Source organism: Xiphophorus maculatus, chromosome 21 (assembly GCF_002775205.1).
Source record: "Xiphophorus maculatus strain JP 163 A chromosome 21, X_maculatus-5.0-male, whole genome shotgun sequence".
NCBI classification, from domain to species: domain Eukaryota; kingdom Metazoa; phylum Chordata; class Actinopteri; order Cyprinodontiformes; family Poeciliidae; genus Xiphophorus; species Xiphophorus maculatus.
The window spans coordinates 23,091,613-23,115,761 of record NC_036463.1 but is presented as its reverse complement, the minus strand read 5'-3'; the positions used below and the strand labels follow the sequence as shown (position 1 = coordinate 23,115,761).

The following is a 24,149-nucleotide window of genomic DNA, read 5'->3' as shown; positions in this document are numbered from 1 at the left end:
TTGGCAGTTGGAAAATTTGCTCGTTTTTCGCTTTTTACGTCGCCATTGTAAGTCCAATTCCTTATAAAAATAATAGCTCCCTTCTCGGCATCGAGCCGCACGTTTTGATACCACTTTTGTGGGGGTGCACGCAGCGGTACGAGCCGCATTAACGGTGATGGAAGAAAAATAAATCTATAAAGATAGATATAAATAAATAAAGAGACATTCTATTGGGTGTAGAATAATAGGTGCCTGCCATGCAATGCATGGAGGCAGTACTGACTTGCTTCGCAAGTCAGTACTGCCTCCATGCATTGCTATGGGCAGGCCCCAATTAAAGAGACGCTTCTCTCCGACAATAGTAATAGGTTCCTGCCATTGCTTTGCATGGCAGGCCCCAATAATACTTAAAGAGACGCTTCTCTCCAACAATAGTAATAGGTTCCTGCCATTGCATGGCAGGCCCCAATAAAGAAACACTTTCTCCGACAATAGCAATAGGTTCCTGCCATTGCTTTGCATGGCAGGCCCCAATAAATGCTAAAACATAACACTCCACATAGTTGTGGATCAAATTGTATCTGAGTCAGTTTCAATTTTTAGCATGTGAATAAAACAGATTATATGACAAACTGGCTTGCCAAAGCCTCTGCTTTGAGAATGGAGGACCATTTAAGGGAAAAAAATAATAGATATAATGCTTAAGGTTTTTGTGAATAAACACATTCTGTCAAAATGAGATCAGCTCAAACATAACCTTCGCTTGTATCTTCTCACCAAGGGTATGTCGAAGAAACTAAGCCATGTCTGTCCTCCGCATGAAATCAGATCTCTTTAGGGTTCTCTGCGGGAAATCTCAATTCCACATGCATGAAACCCGTGCTGCAGTCTTACTGAATGCTATCAACAGAGCAAACACTGACACCAAAGACCTATACATGAACAATGTTCACAGCCACCAGATGACGGTGGCAAGCCTTCAGACATGCCTATTCCTTATCTGCCCTATATGACGCTTGGCTTCCTGGAAACCCAGATCAGATGAAGACGAGCTCATGCAGCAACAATCAGGTCAGGCGATGCAACATATCAGGTCAGGTCAGGCAAAACCAGAACACAAAGTTCTGGTTTTCTTTCTTTGAATCAAAAATCTGCTTCAAATTCAAAGAAACATGAATTTTCTTTGAATTCATGTGGTGATGATGTTGGTGGAAAGCAAATTAAGAGAAATTCTTTATTGAAAAACTTATAGATTATAGGCACTCTAATCTCAACTCTATTCCTACATGAGCTTTAGGTGAACATGAGCATTTAGAGAAAAAAATGTAAAAGTCAGGCAGTTTTTACAGGAGCACAGCGGGCAAGTATCTCACTGATGTACGTGTTATTTTTGGCCACCAAGTCCTGCTTTATTCTCCTGAGCTCTGCCTTCACCTCCTCCTTAGTCATGGTGACGACAGGAAGTGCCTTCACCTTCTCCAGGAAGTCCTGGATCAGCTTTTTTCCCACCTGAAGGAGACACAGGATGGAGATTATTAGGTATAGAAAGCAAGGACCCTGGAAAAGGCAAAAACTTGGATTTCTAGATTAGTATTTACAAATTTTATTGAGGTTTTTGTGCATGTTTGACAAATCTTTTAATCTCCATGGCAACCATTCAGTTGTGCAAAACGCCTGGTTAGACCTAGCTCTGCCTTCCAGGCATAGCTCCTCCTCTGAGCTGCAGTTTGCAAGCTTCCGCCTCACAGATCAGCCCACCCAGGTTACTCCTCCACTCAGCTCCTTCAGACTAGCCAGAAGCAATTAGCAAACATCTGGTGGAACTACCCACCTGCTGAGCTCATTAAACGAGCTGCTTCTCAGTGAAACCCTGGTAAAAACGATGTTAAAGAGTTAATAAAGGAGCCATGTTGTGATGACTTCCTGAAGACGGAGTTTCAAAAAAGGCCCAATATCAAAGCGTTAAATTACAAAGCAAAAATGTTTTAAGTCATATTTGATATATACATACACTATAGCACTTTAACAACTGAAGGTAACATAGCTACTTGATTGTGCTATAAATTTGTGCCTGGAAAATACATAACAATGCCCCTTTAAAGGAAATACTATTCAAGGAGGTGTAAATACTTTTGCAGGGAGTTATTTGTACATAACTCCTGGAAAACAATTGCATTTTCTCAGTAATTTTCACCAGCTACTAATTTATGTTCCGGCTCTGCCTCTGAAGCGCTCGATTTATGACACGCAAGGAAAAGAGAGCAACACTGACAGTTCGCATTAGAGTGACAGCAGAAGAATTGTGTCAAATCGAGCCTTACTTGCTTATCTGTCCACCGTCTCTTGACCTCGGGCTCTTCGTCCCGCTTCGAATCGTCCCCCACAGGTTCCTGGAACTCCTCCAGCTCCTCCGCCTTCTCCCTCGCCACGGAACTCTGATGAAGTCATAAATAAATATAAATCATTTCTGAAGGAGGCTCTAACATCAATGGGGTGTACTTAGTTTTTTACAATTTCATTGATGCTCATGTGAACTTTCTTTTCCAGATGGCCGTGTTGAAAACTAACAACATGTACCAAGAAGTTCTGATGAAATACATAAAATCTAATGTTCACATCAACAACCTACTCAGTAGGTCCAGAAAATTGAGAATCAGTTCATGTATTGAAAATTAGGATGGAAAATTTTCTTGGCTCAAGGATGGAGCCGGGTGATTTTCAGCTTGACCAGGGGGAAAAAATCACATTTTTTCCGGTCCATGAAAGCACCACAGCGATGCAGTTAAAAGGCATGACTTTTCTGGCAGATAAACAAGTTACAGGAAAGTGAATTATTGGCATTAAGAACAGCTTGTTGTGCTATTTATGCTTTAAATGTGTGCTAAAACCAACAAATCCATTGTGACTAAATGCTATTATTAAACATATCTGTTTAAAGTGCTTTGTAAAAGGTTTTTACAGACTTCACCTTCTGGGAATTTTCTGGGGGATTTCACATGACAGATCAACACAAACAGGAGTAAAACTGTAATGAAGACAGAAAAAAAAGACACGTTTTGTCGACCCCAGCCAAGTTTTGGTGCGTCTCCTGCAGATTTGTAGATCTGGATGCTCCTTTAAATAAAAGGTCAGGTTCAGTCAGATTGGATGAAGAATGTTTTTAGTCGTCGTCCTGCTGGAAGGTGAATCTCCGCCGCAGTCTCAAGTCTTTTGCTGCTTCTAACAAGATTTATTCCAGCATTACCCTCAACTAAGCTCCGTCCATCTTCCTTTTAACTCTGACCAGTTCCTCTATCCCTGCTGAAGAAAAGCATCCCCACAGCATGATGCTACTGCCACCATGTTTCACAGTGTCACAAATCTGCCAAAAACCCTGTGTAGGGTATTATTAACAGAGATCCATTCATCCACCAATGTAATGGCTCCACTACTGACCTGGTTTGACTCGGTACAGCATTGTGAGCATGTTGTGGGTCGTCAGGGCGGTGACGTGCAGGTTGTGGACGGCCGGCTGCTGTGCCGCCAAGGCCGTCAGCTCGTGGCAGAAACATCTGATTTTGGAGGAGATGTGTTCACTGATGGCCCAGGCCAGCCCGAAGCCATCGTACGTAGAGGTTCCCCTGCCGAGCTCATCGATGATGATGAGCGAGTTTTCTGTGGCAGCGCTGCAAGGGACGGCACAGAGGTTAAGAGGAGACGCTCGTTTTTCCCATCGTGCTCCGAGGTTTGTTTGTCTCACCGGAGGATGGCGGCAGTTTCCAACATCTCAGACATGAAGGTGGACACTCCCTTCACCTGGCTGTCTCCTGCTCCCACTCGGGCCAGAACGCTGTCGATCACGCTGAGCTCAGCCTTCTTGCACGGCACGAAGCAGCCGATCTGAGCCACCAGCGCGATCAGACCCACCTGACGGATAAATGTGGACTTCCCTCCCATGTTTGGTCCTGCAAGCACAACACCATACAAACCAGAGTCAAACTCAAATGTAAAACTTTTTAAGACCTATAAACATGGCAGAAGTGTACCAAAAATTTTTTATATTTTATGCTGCAGTGGCTTTTTTGTTCAAGTTCGTAACAGAGGTAAGCCAGTGGAAAAGACAAATGTCGTCCAGCAAACCGGTAGGTAATTTTTTTGCCCGTAAGCACAAACTACAGTCAGGACCCGTCCCCCCACCCGTAGGCGGAGGGATGCTACCTTCTCGTTCACCGGAGTAAACCCCAACATACAGGCGCCGAGATGGGGAGCAACAAGTATGCCCACTCCTGCCCGATGCCTCTCACCTTGGGCAACTCCAGAGTGGAAGTATGTCCAGCCCCTCTCAAGGAAACTGGTTCCAGAACCAGAGCCGTGCGTCGAGGTGAGACCGACTATTTCTAGCCGGAACCTCTCGACCTCACACACTAGCTCCGGCTCCTTCCCCACCAGAGAGGTGACATTCCACGTCCCAAGAGCCAGCTTCTGCAACCGAGGATCGGATCGCCAGGGTCCCCTCCCTCTGCCGCTACCCATCCCACACTGCACCCGACCCCTTTGGCCACTCTCACAGGTGGTGGGCCCATGGGAGGGGGGACCCATGTTTCCTCTTCGGGCTGAGCCCGGCCGGGCTCCATGGGTTAAAGCCCGGCCACCAGGCGCTCGCCATCGTGCCCCCCCTCCAGGCCTGGCTCCAGAGTGGGGCCCCGGTGACCCGCGTCCGGGCGAGTGAACACGAAGTCCAATGGTGCCGTTCATCATTGGGGTCTTCGGGCTGCGCTTTGTCTTGTCCCTCACCTAGGACCTGTCTGCCTTGGGTGACCCTACCAGGGGCATGAAGCCCCAGACAGCATAGCTCCTAGGATCATTGGGGCACTCAAACCCCTCCATCACGATAAGGTGGCAGCCCAAGGAGAGGTTACAAACATTAATTTATTGCCAAAAAATGACTGGGTGTTTTTTTTTTAAAGTGCTCAGGCTGTTTCTGGAAGCATAAATGACCCAAATGGAAGAATAAAAACATCCATCCATCCATCCATTTTCTGTTCACCCTTGTCCCTAATGGGGTCGGGAGGGTTGCTGGTGCCCATCTCCAGCTACGTTCCAGGCGAGAGGCGGGGTACACCCTGGACAGGTCGCCAGTCTGTCGCAGGGCAACACAGAAATATAAATACAGACCACTACAGATGATCTTTCCTGCCCCTCAGCAATCACCATCTACAATAACTCTTTAATTAAACGTGTTACTTTTGATTTCCCTTTAGGATCAATAAGGTATTTTTGAATTTGAAAATGTGAAGGTAGCATAACAGGTTTAAGCAGATAGGATCATTTTGTGATTGAAACTACAGTGTTGTATAGTAACGAAGTAAAAATACTTCACTACTTTACTTAAGTATATTTTGGAGTACTTCATACTTTCCTCGAGTATGAAAATTTTTGATGACTTTCACTTTTACTTCACTATATTTCCGAACTTAATCGCGTACTTTTACTCCGATACATTTTCAATGTGTGGTTTAGTTACTCGTTACAAAAAAGCGAGAGAGAGAAACGCAAGTGTTTTGATCCCACCTACTGATTAGCAAGTAGCAAGCAGGCTACCGAACAAAGTCGGTAGCCTACTTGCCTGGGCTTGTTCATCACCTTCAATAGGACACACCTGTTTCGCTTCTCCCATTAAACACAAAGCAAGTCTCGCAATCAGCAGCAGTCACACGGAGGAGGAGACGGAGACCACAACGACTGCAACTATGTCGGACACGGCTCCAGCGGAACCACCAGCTGGTGATGAGAGCCCATGGCCTTATTTAAACACAATATACTCTTTCGTGGGTGTTAAAGATTCGTCGTACCGCATGCAGTTAATGTTATTCCTGCCCGAAGATGTGGAAATTCTATCTTACAAAAACTCCCCGTCCCACTTGAAGAAACACATCGAGGTAACGTCTTATGAAATGGTTATAATCCTCCTGTTTCAGTAACTATAGCTTGGTCACTAGACACTACTGTATTGTGAAACGTTGACCATAAATGAACTTTGTTTGGCATTGTTTCAGTTCCACACATGGTGTATTTAGCTGAGGCCTAATGTTGACTGTAGCAGGCTACCTAGACTCCTCTGTTCAAGGGGGATAGAAGCCATAGCGATAGCAATTTAGACTAAATTTAACGAATATAGGAAAGGCATGCAAGTTCAAAACCAGGTTTACAGATGCCAATAAGCTTCATTTCCCTCCCAATTCTTTTTTTCTTTTGCATAATGTTGGGTAAATTGTGTTACTAGTATTATCAAATATTAGTTCTATTATGTAGCCTTGTAGTTACATTTAGATAATGTTTACTTATATGCTTTTACTCTTTATTCTTAGTATAAGTAATGCTTCTGTGTGTTAAATAATTCTGATTCCTTCATAACTCTTCCTTGAGAGAGAGAGGTGATAGATATTCTCAGCAGGATTCCCTGAGAGATGGAGGTGTTAGTTGCTCCCAGCAGAGTTTTACAGTCCTGCAATAAACTCTGCTCGGTGCTACAAAGCCGTTGCTTTGAAGCTATACAACGTGTCCTATTTGACGCCGTGCCTGGAGCAAGAAGGATTTAGATTGTAGATAACATGTGTTTAGTTTAGTGATTGTCTTTTAGCACTGCAACTAATATGCTTTGACCCCACCCCTTAGAGTTGCAGTGCTCTCTGTAAAAGGGCCTTTGAAAGAAATAAAAGAGGGGAGCAAAGAAATGTGTTTCAGAGCGTTTGGAGATTTGTAACTGAAAGCACATCTCTGTCTGCTCTCCTCGTGAGAAACAAAGAATCTAACTCTCTTGTCTTTCCTGTGTTTGTTTAATAGGTATTTAGACCTGACATTATTTGGTCCTTCGCAGCCGGATGTCAATATACCGGAAGGATTCCAGCAGGCGTGATGGACCCCAGTAAAGACCGTGCGTACGGCAAGCTTCCTAGTGGAAACTTATCAGAACCTGTTCAAGGGCTGGCGCTCGGCCTGCCTGCTGGGATCTGACGGTTGACGGCTCCGAGGGGAAGACAGAGGGTGAGTGGATTCTTGTTTAAAAGTGTGGCGAATGACTGAGGGTCATTGCGCGAATAAGAAAACCCTGTAAATTCTAGACTCTAACAGGTAAAAATAGGGCACACAATCCGTGAAGGACGTCTGAAGTCCTTGCGCAAAATTTCGTGGAAAAAGGCGCACGGAGCCTGGTGCAGACCTGCAGTAAAATTTAATAAATTAGGCGATAAAAATAAAAATAATAAAATTTAATCAATTAGGCGATAAAAATAAAAATAATAAAATTTTCTCGATAAAAATAAAAAAATAATAAAATTTAATCAATTAGGTGATAAAAATAAAAATAATAAAATTTTCTCAATTCGATACATAATGATAAAATTTAATCAACAATAAAAATATTTAAATCAGGCACTAAAAATTGTAATTGGAACGGATGGCGGAGTCCGGCGAAGCAGGAGCTTAAATTCCGCAACAACATGTGTGATTGTGAGTGTGATTGGAGATATAAATACCACTTGGTGTTTTATCTCATATAAAACAGTAGGATTGAAACCAGCAAACCTGTCTTGGATGCACAGGTAAGAACCCCCCACTCGAGAGAGTTGAAGCGGGGGTTACCACTACAGGTATTTTTAATTGCTGGCCTACTGAAAAGATCTCCAGTTTATAGGATTCCCTAGGAGTCGAAAAAACTGGGCAAAATTTTATACAAAATTAAGAAAAATGGGGAAAAGTATAAGCAAGAATAAGCCAACAGACAGTTTAAAAACAAATGACTGGAAATATGTTGGAAATCAGGATTCGCATAAAATAAAACATTTAAATAAATGGATAACAAATTATAACTTTGACGGCCATCTAAACTCACAAAAACTAACAGTACTGCAGGATAAAATAAAACAAAAAACAAAGTCAAAACCAAAGAAAATGCGCAAAGAGGGGTATGACGATGTAAAATTTTGGTTAGAATTAGCACAAAAAAGAGAAGAAGGGGAAAAGAAATCAAAGAATTTGATGTTTTATAGAAGGGAGGATGATGAGACAGGTTTCAGGAGTGTGAGAAGGCAGGCAGTCGACCAGCGAGCAGCAGGAGGGGGAGGGGAAGATAGATAGATAGATAGATAGATAGATAGATAGATAGATAGATAGATAGATAGATAGATAGATAGATAGATAGATAGATAGATAGATAGATAGATAGATAGATAGATAGATAGATAGATAGATAGATAGATAGATAGATAGATAGATAGATAGCATTTATTGTCATTGAACAGAATTCAACGAAATTTCCATTGCAGCTCCCGTGCAAAAGGTCAAATATATACAGTATAAATAAGCAAACACACAATAATAATAATAACAATATATACAACTAAATTAACTAAAGGCACTCAACCACACCAAAGAAGTAGCAGCAGGTCCAATTATGGCAAAGTACAGATAATGTGACAGTGCAAAGTGCAGAACAGTGTGGCTGTGTGGGGGTGGGGGATATGTATGTGTGACTGCGAGGTTATGATATGTGTGTGTGGGGGGGGGGGGGGGGGGGCAGGGAGTAATGGCTCTGACGGCTGTGGGGAAGAAACTGTTTCTCAGTCTATTTGTTGTAGTCCATATATTCCTGTACCGCTTGCCTGATGGCAGCGGCACAAACAGTCTGTGGCCCGGGTGGCTGGAATCCATGGCTATGGATCCAGCTCTCTTCTTGACCCGGTCTGTGTAAATGGAGTCCAGGTCTGGGAGGGGGCATCCCACAATGCCTTGTGCTGTTCTCACCACCCGTGTCAGTTGTTTCCTCTCCAGTAGCTGAAGTAGCTGAAGTTACCAAATACCAAAATAACAAAACAGAAGGGGAGAAACAAATAGTACAAAATGCAAAACTATACCCCGACTTGCTCTCACCCCCACAATATGAGGAGAAAGGTAGTGAGGGGCCTATCACTAGATCACCAAAAGCAAACTTTAAGTGGTCTAAGAACTGGGGAGAAACTTTGGTGCAGGGAGCTGCAGCTCCCACTGGGCTTTTTCTCCCTCCCCCATGTTGCCCTTCAGAAGAGCGAAATTGTCAGCCACACACGACTGGTCTTTATCCTATGATACAAGTAGCAAATCCTAATGCAGGGGAAGATGGAGCAGCGCCCACGATTCTGGTATATAGAACGTGGACCCTGGAGGATATAAAAAAGGCGCTAGAAGGGATCACACCTCTTAAAGAGGATGTGAACCGCTTTGTTGAAGAAATAAATAACATACGTGAATCTTATCATTTAAACGGACATGAGGTTCAACAAGCCTGGATGACTGCTCTAGGCAGTGACTGGCATCATGTTCGAGGAGACTGGACCCCATTATTAGCAGGGAACCCTCCTCAAGTTCTTGCACACAATAGTAATGAATTAACAAACAGAGTTAATGCCTTAGCAGCAAGGACAGTTCAAATATATCAACGCAGAGCAAACTACACTGAGATAAGCAGAGTCAAACAGAAGGAGGAAGAATCGTTTGACGAATACAGCCTGAGAATGACAAAAGTATTTAGAACACACAGTGGGTTGGTGGAAAATGATGATGAAAATGGTCCATATAAACAGCAGCTAAAGAATGCATTACATGCAGGGTCAAAAGATGTGATTAGAGCATGGGTAGCTAAACATTACATAGGATTGGGCACTGGGACTTTAGATGAATACATTAACCACGCTATACACGCAGAAAAGGTCTCAAAAGAAAAGAAAAAGGTTTCAGGAGCATTTTTCCAAGATGAGGAGCAAATATTTTATCAAGAAAGGAGAGGAAGAGGAAGCTTTAGGGGTAGAGGTCAGAACCCCAGAGGACAGAAAGGGAGAATGGGAAGAGGGCACTACAGACAAAACAACTTCAGACAGAACAATTTAGGAGGATGTTGGTGTTGTGGGAAAGAAGGACACATAGCCAGATATTGCCCAGAAAAATACATAGATCAGTCAGCATGACTAGAATCAGAAAGTTTAGAGAGTGAAGAGGTCCAATTAAATCTACAGGATTTATTATCTATGGACAGTGTAAGACCAGAAATAACTCTTTTTATGAATGGTAAACCTGTAGTTTTCCTTTGTGACACCGGTGCATGTAGAACAACATGCAGAGAAAACATTTCTGGGGTAAAGATTAGTGGGGAAACTGTCATCGTGAGGTCAGCTGGGGGAAAATTAACGCAAGTAAATGAATCAGAGCTAGTCTGGCTTAGAGATCCACAGGGACAAGCTTGCCAGTTGTCCATTTTGATGCTCCCAGAATGCCCAGTAAACTTATTAGGCAGAGATGGCCTTATACAGCAAGGATTAGCTTTGATTCCAACCACTGATGGGCACATAGCAGTTAAAAGGCAGTCAGAAATAAAAAAAGGAGATTTCTTTGTTGTTAAAGGAAATGGAAATCCACACTATTACTATACATTAGATGTGCCCAACAGACCTCCACATAACTTTGCTCAGGCACTCCTGGCAGAGGGGGGTAAAGCCATCTCTGCCCCCAGGATCAAATGCCTCCAGACAACTTACACATAATTCTTTGGTTCAAAAATGCGGTTGGGCCTGATAAGAATTATGAAGACAGGCTCAACAAGGTCACTCCAGCTAAAATCACAGTGACCTATCTGTATACAGATACAAAACACACAGCCGTTGCAGCTGTCGCTCTTCCTGATGATTTAAAATCTTTAGACAGAACGTGGACCTCCCTGCATGTATCTCTGTTTAAACAAAGAAATGAGCAGTGGAATCAATTAGGTAATCTTGTTGAGGAAGGAGAAGCAGCTACCGATTGGGTAACTACTTCCTCAAACATAGAAACTAGTGCTTCTACTGGTTTAACTAGAAAAGCATTGTTCTGGACAACAGGGGTGCAAAAGGGACAACATTTGTACTCCAAACAAAACTGACAAATGTTACTTACAGAAGAAGAGGAAGTTCTTTTGAAGAACGTTCCTGATAAATTATGGTCGAAGGGACCCACAGACGTGGGTCTTGTGAAGGAAGCTTTGCCAGTGCAAATTAGACCCAAAACAGAGTTTAGACCAAAAGTTAAGCAATATCCTTTAAAAACAGATGCACAGGAGGGTATAAAACCAGTAATTAAAGATCTTATTGAGGCAGGAGTCATAGTGCAGTGTGAAAATTCTCCATGTAACACTCCTATTTTCTGTTAAAAAACAACCACCTTCTGTTGGATGGCGCATGGTTCAAGATTTACAAGCAGTAAATAATGCCGTCATTCAAAGAGCACTGTGTGTACCTGATCCACATACATTGTTAAACTCTCTTAGATCAGATGCAAAAGGATTTACGGTCGTAGACATCAGTAATGCCTTTTTCTCAATACCAGTAGATAAGGAGAGTCAATTTTGGTTTGCATTTACTTTTGAAGGGAACAGGTACACATACACCAGGCTCTCCCAGGGCTACCGTGAGAGCCCTACAATTTATTCTCAAGTGATGAGTGCAAGCATGTCAACATTTCAACCTCCAGGAGGGAGCCAAGTCTTGTTGTATGTAGATGATGTTTTATTAGCATCTCCAAACATGGAAATCTGTAAACAAGACACTTTAGCACTTCTAAAACATCTAGCAAAGGAAGGTCATAAGGTCAATAAAAATAAACTCCAACTGTGTAAAGAACAAGTAAAATATTTGGGTCATAATTTAAGTGCAGGAGGGCGGACCATAATGGAGGATAGAACAACAACGATTCTCCAGGCACCTAAACCGCAAACAAAAAAACAGATGATGTCTTTTCTGGGGTTAACTAACTATTGTCGAAACTGGGTGCCTAATTATGCAGAAATTGTGGCCCCTTTAAGCAAACTAATGTATGAAAAAGATCTAAAAATGTCTTCCTCTTTGGAATGGACAGAGGCAGCAGAGACAGCACTAAGTGAAATAAAGCAGGCCCTAGTGTCAAGTGCTGCGCTCGCCTTACCAGACTATAAAAAACATTTTTTCCAGAAAGTGGATTGCAAAGGTCAGTATATGACCTCGGTGCTAGTTCAACAACATGGTGATAAAATGAGACCAATAGCATATTTTTCTTCCAAACTTGATAGTGTGGCGTGCACCCAGCCTCCCTGTGTGAGAGCAGTGATTGCTGCTTCTATGGCAGTAGAAGTTAGTGCTCCTATTGTACTGTTTCATCCGTTAACATTAAAAGTACCACATGCAGTTTCAGCACTATTATTACAAACAAATATTATTTTTTTATCGCCTGCGAGGCATCTCTCTTGTATGAGCACATTATTATCGCAACCTCATCTGACTATTGAAAGATGCACAATTTTAAATCCTGCAACTTTGTTACCTTGTCCAGATGATGGTACAAAGCATGATTGTCAGGAAATGGCAGAACAAAACGCAAAGAGTAGAAATGATTTAAAAGATCTACCATTAGATCAAGGTGAAATACTTTTTGTTGATGGTTCCTCAAAGAAAAATGTACAAGGGAAAACTCAAACCGGTTATGCAGTAGTGACTGAAAAATTAGTGTTAAAAGCTGAAAAACTTCCCTCGCACTATTCAGCTTAGGCTGCAGAATTGATAGTGCTAACCACCACTTGCAAATTAATGAAAGATAAAGAAGTGACGATTTACACCGATAGTCAGTATGCGTTTGCAACAGTACACACGTTTGCACAGTACTGGAAAAATAGGGGTATGATAACTTCTACAGGAAAACCAGTAACTCATGCAGACCTATTAAAAGATTTACTACAAGCTGTGCAGCTACCAAAACAACTAGCAATTTGTAAATGTGCCACACACCACAGGGAAAGATAAAGTGTCTCTGGGGAACGCCTTCGCTGATGAAATGGCAAAAAAGCAGCGGAGGGACAAATAAAGGTCTTATATATGGAAGAAAAATCAAACCTATGACAAAAAATCCTAAAAGACATGCAACAATTAAGTCCTGAAAAAGAAAAAGATCTTTGGATTAAAAATGGAGCAAAAATAGAAGATCAAATCTATAAGTGACCTGCAAATAAGCCTATCTTGCCCAAAAACTTGTATAGGTGGGCTGCAATATTGAGCCATGGCGTTTCGCATGTCTCAACTGGGGGGATGGTAGGGCAGGTACATCAACATTACAAAACTTATGGATTTATTTCTTTTTCAAAAACTTTTTGTAGAGCTTGTTTAATTTGTGCTAAACACAACTCTCAGGGAAATTTAAGACCGCGCAGAGGACGATTTCCTAATCCGCAATATCCATTTCAAACAATACATATGGATTTTATAGAATTAAATAAAAGTGAAGGGAAAAAGTACTGTTTAGTAATAATTGATGCTTTCTCTAAATGGATTGAACTCTTTCCTACAAAAAATCCAGATGCTTTAACAGTAGCAAAAGCACTTTGTAAAGATATCATTCCTAGATATGGGATTCCTGAAAAAATATATAGTGATAATGGAACTCATTTTGTAAATCAAATTATAAGAAAAATAGGAACTATGTTTCACATGGATTTAAAGAACCACTGTGCCTATCACCCTCAGAGTGCCGGATTGATCGAAAGGATGAATTCGACAATTAAAACTAGGCTAAAAAAGTGCATTGAAGAAACTGGTAGGCCTTGGACGCAGTGTTTAGATTTGGTAAAATTATACATTAACATTACAAGCACATCAGGGCTTACACCGTTTGAAACTCTATTTGGAAGACCGTATAGACTGCCACAGTTTAAAAATCAATGGGAAATAGACGATGAAGCTAATTTAGCTGATTATATGAGAGCCATGTTTGAAAAACAAAAAGAAAAACAAACTGAAGATTACTCTTTTGTGTCTCAGCAGGAAAATCTCTTAGTGGAACCAGGAGATTGGGTGCTCATAAAAAGCATTAAGAAGAAGCACTGGTACTCTCCGAAGTGGGAAGGGCCGTACCAAGTGTTGTTGACAACGCCTACAGCTGTGAAAATAGCAGAGAGATCAACTTGGGTACATTTAGTACATTGCAAAAAGGTCATTTCATTTTAAAAGTAGCTAAAAGAAGACAAGCTTGTGACGCTCACTGACCTGCAGCGGAAAAGCCCAGGTAAACAGGGGGCTAAACTGAATAGAGGTTTGGTCGTTTGAAACTGGTGAAGATTATCCACAACCCTGCAGTGTTTTTAGGAGCTGAACAAGTTTGCAAATTTAGCAAAATGACAAATAAATGTATTGTTTTTGTTTTTATTGTTTTTTGTTTTTTGTTGTGTTTTCATGTGGAGAAACTTTATGCAAGAAAGAACTCTTGTAGCACTACTCATGGAATGAGAGTAGGGATTCAAGTGTGTATTCCACCTCGTTCTAATACTATTGTTTCAGTCTCCTGGGCAGGTTTAACATCAGCAAAAAAGAACAAAGGGATAAATTACAGGGACAATACTTGGTATATGACAAATGATATCTCTAATACCGGTTGGAAAACTTTAGTAGCTGACGAGGGTAATAGATGGACAAAGACTTGGGGTACTACAACTTATGCACAATATCACAAAAAACTACTGACTATTTCACGCACAGATGAAGGAGTACAGATAGTTATAAACACGATCAAATATCCTTTAATTCCTCCTAGTTTTAAAGGAAAAACAGATACAACATGCTGGGGATTTTATTTATGGGCTCACGCATCAGGGGCTGATTCAAAATTTTTAATAATCTTTTGTGAAGAATCTAAGGAAGAAGGGGGAAGTGATACTTCTCCATGGACAATAGGGGTGAAAGTGAAAGAGGTAAAAACTGTTGATGACTGGTTCAGGGTTGCCACAGGTGTGTCAGGTAATAATAATAACTGGTTGTTAATGGTAGAACAAGCTGCAAAAATGACTAAAAAAGATTGTGTAGTCTGTATGGAACCACGGCCTCTACTTCGTGTGACTCCAGCGATAATCACAAAACAATGTTTGTTAGAAGTAATGACTAAAATAAATCTAAAAGGCACCTGTGTGATTTATGATGCAATATTTCCCGTTGCTGCAGCAGATGAAAAGAAACCTTTATTTTCTAAGAAAATAGCTCCAGCTAACTTCACATGTGTAAATATAACGGGAACTGGGAAAAGAATAGGGAATCTTATTAAAACTATGTGTACTACTGTAATCACTGTAAACGATGACTTTAACCCCATTTCTCGTGCAGATGTTTGGTGGTGGTGTGGTGATGACAGACTTTTTGATAGATTACCTCGAAAAGTAACGGGGTTTTGTGCATTAATTTCTCTGTTATTACCTGTATATGTCTATCCTACATCTGCTGAAGATCTAATACTCTCTTTGTCTAGTGTTTTGTTTCAGAAGAGGCAACACTTACAGAAACGTGAAGTAACATGGAAAAATACAGATACTGATCCGACATACATCGATGCCATCGGAGTCCCTCGTGGAGTGCCTGATGAATATAAATTAGTTGATCAGGTTGGGGCTGATTTTGAATCTACAATTTGTTGGTGGTGCACGATAAACAAAAACGTAGACAGAATAAATTACATCCATTACAATGTACAAAAACTGGGCAACTGGACACAGGCTGGTTTCGAGGCAGTGCATGAACAGCTGGCTGCTACTTCACTGATGGCTTTTCAGAACCGCATAGCTCTTGACATGCTGCTGGCTGAGAAAGAAGGGGTGTGCGTGATTTTTGGAGAAAAGTGTTGCATATTTTTGCCAAACAATACAGCGGCTGATGGGAGCTTGACGAAGGCCATTACAGGGCTCCGTACCCTTAATGGCAAAATGAAGGAACACTCTGGAGTGGATACTTCCATGTGGGATGCATGGATGGATGCCTTTGGGAAGTATAGAAACCTTGTGTCCACTGTCTTAGTATCAATTGCAGTTTTTGCTGCAATTTTGACTTTGTGTGGATGTTGTTTTGTTCCGTGCCTGCGTTCTTTGTTTAACCGTCTCATTACCACAGCGATTTCACCCATGGAGGACCAGATGGCACAGATGTATCCTTTATTAGAGAAAAAATCTGATGTTGACAAAGAATACTCTGATGAGGATTCTTCTGACAGGTATCCAGATCCAGGTTTTTGGACTGGGTATGACCCCTGAGTGTAAACATGTTTGCTTTCCAAAAAATGAACTCCCAGCTGAAAATCATTTGAAGTGGCTGTTTTTGGAGGGATATGAGACATGGAACAATATGTGATAAACAGGGGGGAAATGTTGGGTAAATTGTGTTACTAGTATTATCAAATATTAGTTCTATTATGTAGCCTTGTAGTTACATTTAGATAATGTTTACTTATATGCTTTTACTCTTTATTCTTAGTATAAGTAATGCTTCTGTGTGTTAAATAATTCTGATTCCTTCCTAAGGCTTCCTTGAGAGAGAGAGGTGATAGATATTCTCAGCAGGATTCCCTGAGAGATGGAGGTGTTAGTTGCTCCCAGCAGAGTTTTACAGTCCTGCAATAAACTCTGCTCGGTGCTACAAAGTCATTGCTTTGAAGCTATACAACGTGTCCTATTCGACGCCGTGCCTGGAGCAAGAAGGATTTAGATTGTAGATAACATGTGTTTAGTTTAGTGATTGTCTTTTAGCACTGCAACTAATATGCTTTGACCCCACCCCTTAGAGTTGCAGTGCTCTCTGTAAAAGGGCCTTTGAAAGAAATAAAAGAGGGGAGCAAAGAAATGTGTTTCAGAGCGTTTGGAGATTTGTAACTGAAAGCACATCTCTGTCTGCTCTCCTCGCGAGAAACAAAGAATCTAACTCTCTTGTCTTTCCTGTGTTTGTTTAATAGGTATTTAGACCTGACACATAATGACCAGTTGTGTGCACCACCTACTGACTGGAGCATTGACTGATTCACTGATTTGTGAAGTAGAGTAATCGTAACAGCTCTTTTTCTTCATGTTGGCCGCATTTTCTGTACTATTTATTTTTCTCATTTTCAGCACTGACCTTACTTGAAGGGAAAACTTAAGGCTTACAAAAACTTTGTATTTTCTGTCCTGGAGGGTATACTAAGAAGCTGGTTCAGTTGTAAAGCAGGTTAAGTTAACCTTGTGCTATAGGTAAAGCACCTAATTTTCTTAACTAAATGATGCCTGCAGGTATATCTATTAGCAGGTTTAATTTTGCCTGCACTTGGTTGGGTACATTATTTTAAGTGTATTTGACAAGTTTACCAAAATATAAAAAATGCCATTCAAACTGCATTTGCTTTGTTTTACTTTTTACTTGTACTTTTCATTACATTACTTGAGTACATCCATTTTTACAGTAATTTCCATACTTAAGTACAAGAAGTTTCAGATACTTTAAGACTTTAACTCAAGTAACATTTCAGTCAGTGACTTGGACTTTTACCAAAGTCATATTTTGGAGAGGTACTTGTACTTTTACTTGACTCTGAGATTTCAGTACTTTATACAACACTGTGAAACTGACCAGTCACATGAAACATTTAAAATAATGTCCCAAAAACATGGCCCCTCCCACCTGTTATAATATAGAAGCTCTTCTCCCCCTGGACGAAGCTGATGTCGTTGGGTATGAAGGCGGTGTCCGCGTCCGTCTCCATGCAGGGATGTCTGGCCTGCAGCAGCTCCAGACGCCTGTGGCCGTCGTCCAGCAGTCGGGGCCGGACGTACGGAACCGGAGCGGACACCGACGCCACGGCGAACCTCGCCACCGCGTCGAGCTGCGCAATGACGTCACTCAGTGTCTGAAGGCGATCCACGTAACCTGGAGGCAGATGAGCAACAAAAACCTCGAACAAGCGGTCACAGATGAAGGATTGGAGCATGTGCAGCCACAAAAATTAGATCTGTTTGATTTTTAAAGTGCTAACCTCACCTACAGAAATGGTAATTAGGACTTAAAAGGAATATGTAGTTCAGTGGCCTTTGGAAGAAATGTGACTAAAATCAATTAGAGAAAAGCGCAGAAGGCAGTTTACAGATATTCATCATTTCCATGTAGCCAATGTAACAGATGTGGAAAGGATCACACAGGAATAGTACTCTGCGTTGTTTTTTTTATTCCTATAAGACAGTGGAACACACTCAGCACCAGGTATGATACACGATCACCGTCACAGTCCAGCAGCTCAGTTAGGCAGCCTCTCTTTTTTATAGATTAACAACAAATGGACTAAAGAAAAGTAAAATCTTGCACAAATCAACATCAAACCACAAAATAAATCTGTGTATCCATTACATACCTATAAGACAGTGGGACACACTCAGCACCAGGTATGATACACGATCACCGTCACAGTCCTGCGGCCCAACAAACACATTTTGGAGGGAAACTTTATACAAACTTAATAAACGTAACAAATTAACTTTAACCAACACCAAAGTTTGTTTTAAAAACACTTGCACAGTTAACATTATATTTTTGCAGAACAAAAGCTGTGAAAACTATTTTTAACAATATAAACATTATTAAAAGTGAGAGGTAGCTTTAGCACGCGTCTTACCAGCAGCTCAGTTAGGCAGCCTCTGCCTGGCTGCTGCAGCTACGTCACTGAACATTGCTTTGTGCAACACTAATAACGTTTCCCCCAAAACAATATTTACGTTAGGAACCAAAAATAAAAGCAGTCAAAACAGAAATAGCCATGTCAGCAGACATGTTAATTCGACAAAATAGAAATAAAAATGTTTTGGGAAGGTTCATAAAATAATAAATAAATAAAATTAACTCAGCTACACCAAGACACCAGAGACTCCTCTGCTGGTAAAATCAATGCCATGCTGACAGGACACCAAGCGCAGCATGTGATGGTGAGGCCACACCTGAGGCGATGTTGATGATCTCTTTGACGATGGCGTTCTGGGCCTCCTCGTACTCTTCCCTGTTTCTGGTGTACTCCTCGTTCAGAGAGCTCAGCTTGCTGCAGAGACATAATAGAAAGAGTTCAAGGGTCAGCGCAGCGGCTGACGAGAAGCGAGACTGGGGGTTATGGATCAGCTCGCCCTGACGTGTACAGGCACGGCGAAAACACCCACCTGTTTGTGAAGCGAACGCCGTTCTTCTCAACATCCAGCGTGGTGAAGTTCTTGTTGTTCCTCAGACTCTTCTCCTCCTTGCACGTGACCCGCAGGTAGAAGCCCAGAACGGCGTTGGGCTCCAGCTTCACCGTCTTACCGGCTTCCAGACCTGCAACATGACAGATTGGATTATTTGTTAAAGAAATAAATACCTCTTGTATATAATTTCATAGTAAAACTCCATTCTTAATTTCCAAGTTGTCTGTCCATTTTAAAATAACTAATGTTAAACCTAACTCTGAATTTGGTTATGATGCACTGCAAAAACAAAATCTTACCAGATATTTTTGGTCTAGTTTCTAATGCAAATATCTTAGTGTGCTTGAAATTACACAAGATTAACTTACAAGTAAATATTAGCTTGTTTTAAGTCAATGATTCCTTAAAATTTATGACAAAGTAATAGTTAAAATGGCAGATTATTTCACATATAACGTGGGAAAAATGTCTTGTTATAAGTATTATGACATCACTTAGGCCACGCCCCCTGAGAACAGGAAGTGTCATGTTTTACTGTGAACGGTCGCTAAGATAGCGAGTTTCATGTTCTAATCAACATGAAACTGTGTCCAGAGACAGAAGACATGTTGGTGTGTTGTGGATTCAAGCCCTGACCGGCTGCGATGAAGCAGCTGGGTGTGGCGGCGTGGCGAAGTGACCTGTAACGCCGATGCCATACGTTTGCTTCTAGATTCCACATGTTTCGACCGAGCTGCATCAAACTTGGCCTGAGTGATCCTGGTGTGATGCCTGACAATGCTATGTCATCATGTTATGACGTCATCTAAGCCCCGCCCCCTCAGAACGAATGAGAGAGATCTTCTGTGTTAAACAGAGTAAACAGTCCATGTTCGTCATTTGTAGGGCAATGCTGCCCTCTGGTGTCGAATTACTGAAATAATGAAACGTTTTCAGTAATTCGACACCAGAGGGCAGCATTGCCCTGCAAATGAAATACTTCGATTTTGTAATACACAGGAAAAAATGAAAAATTTGTATTTCTAAAAAAAACTCACAGAGACACTAAACTTTCAGTTATTGATCATCATCGGGTGTCCAATAATATCCAATGGTCAAATGATGACATCACTTAGGCCACGCCCCCTGACAACAGGAAGTCTCATATTTTACTGTGAACGGTCGATAGCTTCTGCACCAAACTTGGCCTGAGTGATGCTGGTGGGATGCCTGAAAATTCTATGTCATCATATTATGACGTCATCTAAGCCCCGCCCCCTCAGAACAGGAAGTGCCGTTTTTTTCCTTGGAAAGCTCTGTTTATGGCTCTCTTGACCTAATCAAGATGATTCAGATGATAAACTCTGTCAATGCTCGCTGCTGGCTGAACCGTGTAGGCGTGGCCAAATGGCGAATATCAGTCCCTCGCCATATGCATACGTTTGGCTCTAATTCACACATAGATCATCCGATTGGCGCCAAACTGGATATGTATGACCTTTGTTCACCTCTAAAGAGCCCAACGGGTTTGAAATATAATTTGGCTCCACTGCGCCCCCTAAGTTAATACATCGGCTGTATCTCCTCGATGCATCGACCGATCTGCACCAGATTTTTTGACAGTCGTCGGGGAGCGCTGCCGAACGTATTCACGCGTATCGCCCGGTGGACGGGTGGGGAAAATGCGCGACAGCTCCTGCGGTGGCTGGCGGGCGGCGGTGCTGGAAACTGCGGCAGAGCTTCTGCGGTGGGGAGCGGGCTGCGGCTGTGGAAACCGTGCGAGAGCTTCTGCGGTGGCTGGAACCCCCACGGTGGCCAATAGGCCGGAGTGGCGCTTGCTGTGAGGGCCACCCGAGGCTGCTTGCAGCTTTAATTAGGCCCGAGCAGCAAAGCGCTGCAAAGGCCTATTGTATCTCTACTTATAATTACAGAAAAACTGTTTATCCGCTGATGAACGGTGGCTATGCTAAAAGCTTCAGCATTCATGCTAGACACGGCTAGACACTGGGGAACGACCAGTGTGTACACAAGCTTGAAACTTAGAAGTTTTATTTGTACCTCAAACAATTTGTACGTTGTCTAATTGCACAAATGCTGCTGTAGCATGTAGAGTTTAGCTACTTAGCGTGACATAGTGAGCACAATATAGCAGCTAACCAGCTTATTTCCTTGATGTTACTATCATCTTCATTCCAAAGATCTAGTAAAAGCATACATTTATAAAATTATGTTGTTAGTAGGTAAATTAAGGTTAATGATTTTTCAGAGCTTGAATGGCACACATAGCTACTTGTGTGTTTTAGTTTTGTAGCTTTGTAAGAAGCTAATTATCCCATTTCCTCTTTATGATATTATCATCTCTGGATAGACATGAACAAAACCCATAAATATATAATAAGTAGTAATCACTATGTCAATTTAAATGATGCATTAATCCAGCAATAATTAGCCTATAGCAGCTAACTAGCTAACTTTCTTTGCATATTTTTCTTAAGTAGAAAGGAAAATAACCCAAATCAAAACAAAAAGCTAAATATTAGCTGCCATAAATATGTTGTTAATGTAAATAGTGTTTGCAAAAGACAAATGCTACTGCAGCCTATAGCTTTAGCTTGTTAATCCTAATGCAGCTGCTAATTCCTTCACTTTGCTTAAAGTAAAGGGTTAGTACAGAACAATTAGCATTAGCAGTGTCTCAAAGTAACAATACATGGTACCAAATTAGTATTGGTGGTATAAACAAATACCTAAATGGCCTAAATAAACATAAACATTTGATATAATGATGGTGGATTTTCATTCAAATAGTCAAAGCCTGAATCTTATTTCTTGACCCTGAACTGCCACCAATTATGAAGAAACTGCTTTTGAAAACCAATTTCAAGTTGTGAATGAGACGACTGGCAAATCTGACCACGTTTCTCTTTTATTAAAGCCGCCGTGTTCAGACGCACTGCAGCAGCCTGCTATAAAGTGGTCACATTACAGCACCAGTTTATTAAACTCCTTAATAATTCATGCATTACCCCTACTGTTGATATTCTCACATTGATTTATTGCAAGGTTGATAATCAGCTTACCCAGATAAAGGCATAATAATGGCTGAACTTCTGTTCTTGAAGCACATAATCAAGTAGAAAGTCTCCACCATGACCTTATATTGTTATCCCTTGTTCCTAATTGGTGTTTCCTATGATGATGTTTAGAAATTAATTACTTTTATGAGCGGTCCTGCTTCGTTACGTGGCAAAGTGCCCTCTGTGTTTTACAACCATGAGGCAAACCGAACGGTGGCACCGCTGTCAGTCTGATTGATTACCTCTGCAAATGTCTTAAGGTTGAGCCTCTCACCTCTCGACATTTCACTAGTTTCCTTTTCCTTAACTTTGACTCCAAAGTTGACAAAACGAATAACGAGCAGGGAAATACCAAACAGTGAAATCAGCCGTAAAAAGGAATAAATGTCAGGGAAAGATTTAGCAGGAAAAATTAGCTTTAAATGAGACAGAATTCACATTTTTCACATTTTTGGGTCTCACCTGCTTCTAAAGTGTTTAAAATAAACACCCTATCGCTTTTTGGGAGCGAGTTAAAGCAGTGTCTGGAAAATGAGTCATTTCAAAAACCTCCCAATTTTTGAGTCACATTTGATGGGCACTGGTTCCCTAGCAACCCAAGTGGAACTCCAGCACGTTTGGTCAGCTGGATTTACTGCTGTATGCACAGCACAATGGCTGCTGGAAAAGATGAGTGTTTTGTTTTTTTACTTACCATGCAGAAACCACTTGCTGCATCCTTGTTGGTTATGCAGGAGGTTCCACTTCTGCCTTTCAAAGCTGTACAGTTTTATAATTGCGCATCTGTGAATTTAGGTGACTTTCCTGTAAAACGCTGGGGACTTTTGTGGAATTTAGGGAGTTGTTTTTGAGATATTTTTCTGAAATAGACAAGTTACTTTCCATGAACTTGAAGGGCCCTCTTTCTAAATTCTTGAAATGTACATTCCCAAAAATTAGAGAGCACTTTACTGAAATTTCCAAGTTAATTTCCTGGGAGTAACAGGTTAAGTTCTTGGATCATGAAAGTTTAAGCATTAAATTCCCAGAATTTAAAGGACACGATCATGAAGCTTACAGATTCCTTTCCTGAAAACATTTCCTGTTTTTTGGGTTTTTTTTTTGGTTATGTAGTAGGCTCCAGTTCTGCTTTTCAAACATGTCCGATTGTATAATTGCTCATCTATTCAGGTGAGTGTAAGTGTTGAGTTGGGGGCGTGGCCAGCAGCAGCCTATTTGGATTTAAAGTAAAAGAGAACCTAAACAAATTCATTCTGACTAAAAACGTATTATTTAAGAAATATTTTGTGCAAAAAATGTAATGAAAATGTTTTGTTTAGACCATAGACCCATTCTAACCAGTTTGAAGAAGCATAGCAGGTCACCTTTAGTGTTGATGTTGCAAGATGGCGACAGTGAGATCTTCCTGAGATTAGTTCTTCTGTTTTCTTCTAATTTTACCCGCTTTAAGGAGCAAGGCGGTTCTTTTATTCTTTCCAAAAAGGCTTTTGAATTTATTTTCAATACCAAGATTGTTGTTGCATTTTAAATAATTCATAACAATTCGTTTTTAATGTACTTACAAGTCTTGGCTTTCCGCATCTGAGGACTGGACTAGCATAAATGTATATATATCCCCGAGCTTCAATGTTGTAATTCATTCGTTGGGGATGGAAGAAGCACAGAGTGGAGGGTTTACGTCTTCCTGCTCAGCACAGCCCACTCACCTCCAGCCCGGCGTTTTCCCAGCAGTAAATGTCATGCTCCAGCCGTGGAACAATAACTCTGTGCTGCCTACATGCTGCCTACTATTCAATGTGGATAAGTGATTTGCCTTGCAGCTGTGTTGACCTGTAAAGTATACTCACCAGGCCTTTTGTTATTATGAGCTCTGACAGCGGTTCAGAGGATCTGGAAGCCTAACCTAACCGGAGGATTTTCATATCAACAATTAATGAGTTTTGTTTAAGAATAGCACAATAACACTTTGCTTTTACAGCTTAAAATGGAAATATCAGTAATAATGTCCTGGTTTTATTAGGTGTATCTCCCAAGCACTGAAATGGGTGGAACAGGGACATTTAATTATATTAATCACTAGTTCCTATAGTGATTGTTTCACTTAT

At 41.2% G+C, this 24,149-nt stretch overlaps 1 pseudogene; it reads right to left on the bottom strand.

Annotated features, from left to right (window-relative positions):
* Nucleotides 1–1,187: 1,187 nt before the first annotated feature.
* LOC111606288 lies at nucleotides 1,188–22,328 on the bottom strand (annotated as a pseudogene).
* Between the last annotated feature and the right edge of the window lie 1,821 nt (nucleotides 22,329–24,149).